This window comes from Gadus chalcogrammus, chromosome 1 (assembly GCF_026213295.1).
Source record: "Gadus chalcogrammus isolate NIFS_2021 chromosome 1, NIFS_Gcha_1.0, whole genome shotgun sequence".
NCBI lineage: Eukaryota > Metazoa > Chordata > Actinopteri > Gadiformes > Gadidae > Gadus > Gadus chalcogrammus.
Genome location: NC_079412.1, coordinates 17,209,007 through 17,216,506, shown reverse-complemented (window position 1 = coordinate 17,216,506; position 7,500 = coordinate 17,209,007). Strand labels below are relative to the sequence as shown.

Genomic DNA, 7,500 nt, shown 5'->3' with positions numbered 1-7,500 from the left:
CCCATCGCTCCAAACAGAGACGTGTGATCGGCCCTCGGAGGGCTTCTTCTGCTCCAGCAGCGGGAGGCACATGACGCCGGCAGGGAGGACGATTATGAACAAGTGATTGAGCTAAAAGGGTCCTTTCAATTATTTATTTGGCTCATATTGTATAGCTGTTTTTAATGTACAGCTAAGTGTCAACAAGTGCAGTACAGCGTTTTATATAAAGCGTTGCATGATTCCCACTGCACTGGAATAAAAAGTCAACAAACTCCATCTGTTTTTAAGTGGGTGAATGTAACATTTAAACCTCACTGAAACACTTGGGCTGCCTCAGCTGACTTTGCCCGTATCTCCAGCAGTACACCATTAACAAGCACTTCCCAGGCTGGGGATTGGCCCAGGGACTAATGCTGTTGTCCAATGGCAGAGCACCATGGGCAGATCCATTCCCCAGCTCCGGGGAGGTTAATGAGCGAAGCTGCTGGGCTATCAGCCAAACACGAGCCGCCCGGCAGCAACGCTAAGGCTTCCTACAATGAGCCTGGCTCTGTTACCACTGAGCTCTGTCTAATTATACACTCTCACAGAGAGAGGGAGGTAGAGAGAGGGGGAGAGAGAGAGAGGAGAGGAGAGAGAGAGGGAGTCAGCACATTAGACAGGAGTAAGAATCGGCTGGGAAGGGATAGTGAGTCTGTTAGAGGAGTTGCTTAGAAGGGATGATCTGGAGTTGTGAGGCAGGACAAGAAGCAGGGTGTCAGAGACAGGGAAGCCAAGAGGGAGGGATTTTTTATCGTACAGAGAGAGCTGGCTGGTGACTGAGTGTAGTCAAAGAGAAAGAGAGGGAAAAAGAGAGCAAGAGAGATAGAGAGTGAGTGAGAGAGAGAGGGAGAGAGAGAGTGTGAGTAAGAGAGAGAGAGAGAGCGAGAGAGAAAGCGAGAGAGAGAGAGAGAGAGAGAGAGAGAGAGAGAGAGAGAGAGAGAGAGAGAGAGAGAGAGAGAGAGAGAGAGAGAGAGAGAGAGAGAGAGAGAGAGGGAGAGAGAGCAAACAGGCGGGCAGGGTGTGAGGAGAGGAGGCAGAGAGAGAGAGAGAGTAACACAGGAGGGACGAACAAGTGATAGTGAGCAATAGATACATAGAGAGAGCGCGTGAGCGAGAGAGGGAGAGAGTGAGAGAGAGACAGCAGAGGGGAGGACGAGGAAGAAGAGGAAGAAGTGAGACAGTGGTGGTAAAGACGTTCAGCATTCCCTAAACTGGATATTCTTACACGCCTGCCGCGGCTGCTGCCGGAGCCAATGAGCACACCCTCTGCTGCTCACTACGCACCGCCACACACTGAGGTATGTCACTCCACGGCTTCCTCCATTTGTCTGTGTCGGTGACTGTGTGTGTGTGTGTGGATGTGTGGGTGTGTGCGTGTGCTTGCGAGTCAGTAGGTATGTGTGTGTGTGTGTGTGTGTGTGTGTGTGTGTGTGTGTGTGTGTGTGTGTGTGTGTGTGTGTGTGTGTGTGTGTGTGTGTGTGTGTGTGTGTGTGTGTGTGTGTGTGTGTGTGTGTATGTTTGTGTGTGTGTTTATGTATTCATGCAAGCACAAGCACAATAGTGTGTGTGTGTGTTTGTGTGTGTGTGTGTGTGTGTGTGTGTGTGTGTGTGTGTGTGTGTGTGTGTGTGTGTGTGTGTGTGTGTGTGTGTGTGTGTGTGTGTGCGTGTGCGCGTGTGTGTGCGCGTGTTTGTGTGTGTGTGTGTGTGTGTGTGTGTGTGTGTGTGTGTGGTGTGTGTGTGTGTGTGTGTGTGTGTGTGTGTGTGTGTGTGTGTGTGTGTGTGTGTGTGTGTGTGTATGCAAGCACAAGCACAATAATGTGTGTGTGTGGGTGTGTGTAAGTGTATGTGGTTGTGTGTGGGTGTGTGCGTGTATTTGTGATATGTGTTAGGTGAAATGTGTATAAATGAGAGAGTTAACAACATGCAAAGAGTCTCTGAACAGTGCTCAACTGGTTCTGGAAGTTGCTGTGGCCATAAATGTCTCATTGTATTGATTATGTATGACAATCATTTGTGTAAGCATGTGTCTGCATCTGTTCGTGTGCATAAAGATGTGTGTGTGTGTGTGTGTGTGTGTGTGTGTGTGTGTGTGTGTGTGTGTGTGTGTGTGTGTGTGTGTGTGTTGTGTGTGTGTGTGTGTGTGTGTGTGTGGTGTGTTGTGTGTGTTTGTGTGTGTGTGTGTTTGTGTGTGTGTGTGTGTGTGTGTGTGCGTGTGTGTGTGTGTGTGTGGTGTGTGTGTGTGTGTGTGTGTGTGTGTGTGTGTGTGTGTTTGCGTGTGTGTGTGTATGTGTGTGTGTGTGTGTGTGTGTGTGTGTGTGTGTGTGTGTGTGTGTGTGTGTGTGTGTGTGTGTGTGTGTAGAGGTGTGTGTAGAGGTGTGTGTATGTCTGTAAAAGTGTTTGTGTCAGCTTTTGCTTGTGGATGCATGTTGTGTGTTTGTACGTGTGAGTGCGAGGAACAGACAGGTGTAGTAGTTTGTCACATACGTCCGTTGGAAGATCCGGACCCTCCGAATTAGAGCAGAGCAGTGGGCCGAAATAGAGCTTGTCCAGAGATAGACAGGGGGGGGGGGGGGGGGGGGTTGCGGGTGTGGGGGTTACTTTTCCTTGGGTGAAAATACCAGGAAAGGGAGAGACCTAGACTAGAAAGGAAGATAGAGAGAAAGGGAGGAAAAAAGAAAGAGAGAGAGAAAGAGGGGGGGGGGGGGGTGTAGAGATGGAAGGGGGGAGGGAGAGAGAAGGAGAAAGAGAAAGAAAGGGAGAAAGAGAAAGGAGGCGAGAGGAGGAGGAGGAGAGAGAGAAGGAGGAGAGAGAGTGAAAGGAGGAGAGAGCGAGAGAGAGAATGGAGGAGAGAGCGAGAGAGAAAGCGAGAGAGAGTGGTGGGTGGCGCTGACTCTGGGAATGACTATAATGACAGCAGTCGGGTACTCAGTGGGAGGATGTAGCAGGTGAATGCCTTTTTTTTCATTTGCTGCTGTGTTCAGCGTGTGTGTGCGTGTTGTGTGTGTGTGTGTGTGGGTGGGTGCGCACATCACACACACATCACACATGAAAACACAAGGCAGACCACTCGTTATACAAGTCAAATAGGGCACAATTTGTAATTTGCATGTCAATGCTTTCCACAGCATTCTGATGTGTGTGTGTGTGGCCCTAGATGCCCCTGTGTCTGAAAGAGACCCAATTTGTAGAAGGTTCTTCTGCGAGGGAGCTTCAACACAAGCCGCTCCGTTCTCTACAAGCCTGGCTTTTTTAATAGGTTTCTTTGCATACTTGATCATGATTGCTGTGCAGTGACTCAAACACCCCATAGCAGAGGGAGATCACAGCTCCTCGCACAGGTTCAAGTGGTTCTCATGTTAAAAAAAGATCTTGACAGGTTTGGGGCACAAACCAAAATATTCTCCTTACATTTCCCTCGACAGGAAGGATGAGAAATGAGTAAATTTTTGTTTTGACAACATCATAGTATTGTCGGATAGTGTATATTTTATTGGAGTGTGGGAATCAGGCTCCCAAACTAGTACATGAATTGGAATAGTTTTGCCATTTCAGTGTTTGAATGTTTATTTTGTTGTTGTTTAATTGTGGTGGCCATTTTGTAGTATGGATTTGCCCTTGTTAGTAGCATGACGAGGCAAAGTTGAGCACCGGGGGGTTGGGGAGGGGGGGGTACGTTAGCTTAGAGCAGTGTGTCGGTGAGGTGTGTGTGTGTGTGTGTGTGTGTGTGTGTGTGTGTGTGTGTGTGTGTGTGTGTGTGTGTGTGTGTGTGTGTGTGTGTGTGTGTGTGTGTGTGTGTGCGTGCGTGCGTGCGTGCTGTGCGTGTGTGTGTGTGTGTGTGTGTGTGCGTGTGTGTGTGTGTGTGTGTGTGTGCGCCGGTTCTGGGCTAATGCTGTAGTCAGCTGTCGTCAAACCCCCACGCGTGTATGGTTGCAGGTCTACAAGCAGAAAGCCTCTGCTTAATTCATCACCATCTCTAAGGGGGAACCATGAACATTACAAATGTATATATTTATATACTGTATATATATATATATATATATATATATATATATATATGCAGTATATAAATATATATATAATAACATTTGTAATGTCCCTGGTAATGTCGCCTATTTATATATATATACATATCACAATCCTCCTGAATGAATGAATAAACTATGTTCAGCCAGACCCCCGCTCTCTCACTGACTCTCTCTCTCTCTCTCTCTCTCTCTCTCTCTCTCTCTCTCTTTCTCACTCACCCGCTCACTCTCGCTCTCTTGCTGTCAATCTCAGAGTCTCTCTTTCTTTTTTTCCTCTTTTATAAAGGTACAGTCCCACACTCTGTCAAGCAGTACAGGCCTCTTGTGGGAGACGGTTGAGTGGCCGCTGGCCCTTTAAGAGGTCTATTTTTACAGGAACACACTCATGCATGGAGTCAGGCACACACAGGAGGCAGGAGGGCTGTGAGAATCTCTCTCTCTCTCTCTCTCTCTCTCTCTCTCTCTCTCTCTCTCTCTCTCTCTCTCTCTCTCTCTCTCTCTCTCTCTCTCTCTCTCTCTCTCTCTCTCTCTCTCTCTCTTTCTCCCTCTATCTCACACTCACAGAGCTACCTCATGTCTTTAACTCCACATGATGCAGCCTATAGAACACAGGGAGCTCATTTCCTGTTTGTGGGCTTTAGAAAGTGTAGTGGGTGAGACAGAGTGAGTAACTTTGTGAGTAGTAGCGGAATGACATTGACTGATATTTGCCGGATCAGTGTGTTGTATCGATATGAATTTGAATGCATGTGTGTGTGTGTGTGTGTGTGTGTGTGTGCCTGTGTATAAGCTGGCGGCATTAGGGGGGTTTGCTGCGGATGAGGGGGTGGCAATTGCTCTTCCTCAACTCACACAGAATAAATATATGTCTACATCACGGAGCGGTTCATCTTTTTTTATCTAGGAGTCAGTCGGGGTTGAAATGCTGCTCGCTGTCGGGTCAAGAACAACACGAGTGAAATATGAATTTTTATTTGCACTTCAGGAACCTCAGTCGATGGACTGTTGAACCAACGCAGGGCACTTGTTCGCTACTCCAGCGCCCCGATCTGTCGGCATTGTTTGCAACCGGCAAACCGGCAACCGGTCACCAGCCACACTCTGACAGATCTGTGTGTGTGTGTGTGTGTGTGTGTTTATGCATGATGTGTCTGATGCTGTGCATGAACGTAACTGTTTCAGTGTGCCCACAGCACACAGAACCTGAGCGCTAATGAGCAGGCTCGTTCGCCGCACACACGCTCTCACAAACGACGGGCCTCCATGTACGGACGCACCGTTACATCAAAGCTGTTTACATGTGCGCCCGTTGAAGAGCATCCCCCCACCCTCTGCGGAAACCCATCCTTCAGAAGCTCGACTGACACCCACCTAGAAACCCCTTGATTGGAAGCGTGGTGTGACTTTGTCCACGCTGTCCATACATGTACGGACAAAATCGCCTTATGTTGTCTGTTCAGAGGAACTTGAATACATTAAGGGGGCAAAATGTGGAACATGGTATAAGGGTGCATGCATGTGGATGTCAAATGCGCCTTATGCAATGTGAATGTTACATAATGCATGGCCTGTCATTATCACAGTCCTCTTTCACACCCTGCTGTTCCTCTCCTCCAACAGCTTCACACACAGGCCTGCGTTCACATGCGCGCGGACAGGCAGAGACGTTTGCAAGCACTCACACACGCACAAACACACACAACTACACACACTGACGGTCACACAAAAAACATACAGTGCATTCTATATACTGTACTGTAGACATACTGTGTATGGATACATACAGCCCTGGAGTCATGTGCAAATGCAAAAAGCATGTGCTCACTGATAGCCGCCCTAATGGAGCGCAACACACACACACACACACACACACACACACACACACACACACACACACACACACACACACACACACACACACACACACACACACACACACACACCCCTCCCTTTGTGTTGACAGCTTTACATCGCAGTGCTCTCCCCCTGCTCCCCGACACCTTTCAAGAGGAGTGAGACTGAAAGGAGGGAGGGAGAGAAAGAGGGCGAGGATGTGATCACACACATTATACATCTAGAATCTGTAATTAACATTCAATAGTCGACGCTCCGCACTCATCTTGTGCACATCTGCAACAGATACATAACATTCCTTAATCAGCCACAGTTACATAACACTAACACCTAAGGGACACTGGCCTAAGGAGAAGTGCTGTCCGTCGGCTGCAGTGGCTTGAACTTTCTAACGAGCGATGTGAATCCACGGCTGGGCTGGCTCACAAGCGGAGCTGCATGGGATTGTACAGTCGATCTTGCAGCATGCACCCTTTCAGGATTGTCCTTTGAATGGTTTTGCATTGGATTCCTTGCTTTCCAAGGCACTACGGAGGGCCGTGTGTTTGGATAGCGCATATAGAGGTGTCTCTTGCACTGCCTCACCCTCAACCCCCCGAGGGTCCTAACCTATGCGCTCGGGAGCGTCTAGCGTCCACCAGTGCACAAACACATGCAGTCGACATCCGGAACCGTCAGTTCACAAAGTGTGTTTGTGTGTGTGTGTGTGTGTGTGTGTGTGTGTGTGTGTGTGTGTGTGTGTGTGTGTGTGTGTGTGTGTGTGTGTGTGTCTGTTTGTTTGTGTGTGTGTGTCCTCTTTCACTCTGTACCGATGCCTAGTGCCTTAGCCTGGACTTTGACCCCCCCGCCCCCCCCTTCCAATATATGGATGTAGCCTCCTTCACCTCCACCTCCTCCTCCTCCTCCTCCTCACCATACCTCATCTACCGTGTCCGCGACGGGGGTTCAGCCACCTCTCAACTCCAGCTTCCCACCACTTACGCCCACGCTACAGCACTCAATCAGGGCCGTACTCTCGCCGGCGTCGGCGGGCAGGCCAGCGAGCCGATCACTCGGTGAGACGCCGGTGCCCGGATAACATGGCGAAGCCGCTGTTGTTGTCAGTGTACTGACGGAGAGAGGATCACATGGGAAGCGTCCTGCGGAGCCAGGGCCACTCTCAAACGGAGCACGACTGCATGTGTAACCTTCCTGTGCTGAGCCTGTACGGTGACGTGTTATTTTGCGTTTTCCTTTTGATGCTTTTTTAATCAAACTGCACTTTGGTTTGATCCCTGTGAGAACAGAAGCCGCAGGTGCTTCCCCTTTTAGGTTTGATTAAACTTGCATCAGAGAGGTCCGGGGTCAGAGGTGAAGTGGAATTTGGGGCTCTCCCTTTTTTCCCTCACAGTAAGAAAACAAACTCCATAATACCCACACAAATGTAGTTTGGCAATGGGAAATAATATTTCCAGCGTGGTATTCAGCGGTGCCTTTTATGCGTGGAGCCCGATGATAAGAATTGTGCGAATGAGGTGAGGTCATCTATTGGATCGGGCCGGGCGGGGATTTGAGAGACCTCAGACTGTGTTGCCTTGAAGTGCAGCACAAAGGTTCT

At 49.1% G+C, this 7,500-nt stretch overlaps 1 protein-coding gene across 1 annotated transcript in view; it reads left to right on the top strand.

The window, feature by feature from the left end:
- The first annotated feature begins 960 nt into the window (after window positions 1-960).
- The window catches only part of zmp:0000000926 (genetic suppressor element 1), a 19,738-nt gene continuing 13,198 nt past the window's right edge, over window positions 961-7,500 (top strand). Inside the window, exon 1 of the mRNA XM_056586786.1 lies at window positions 961-1,322. The gene's annotated coding sequence lies outside the window, so the exon portion shown is untranslated. The remainder of the gene's footprint in view (window positions 1,323-7,500) is intronic.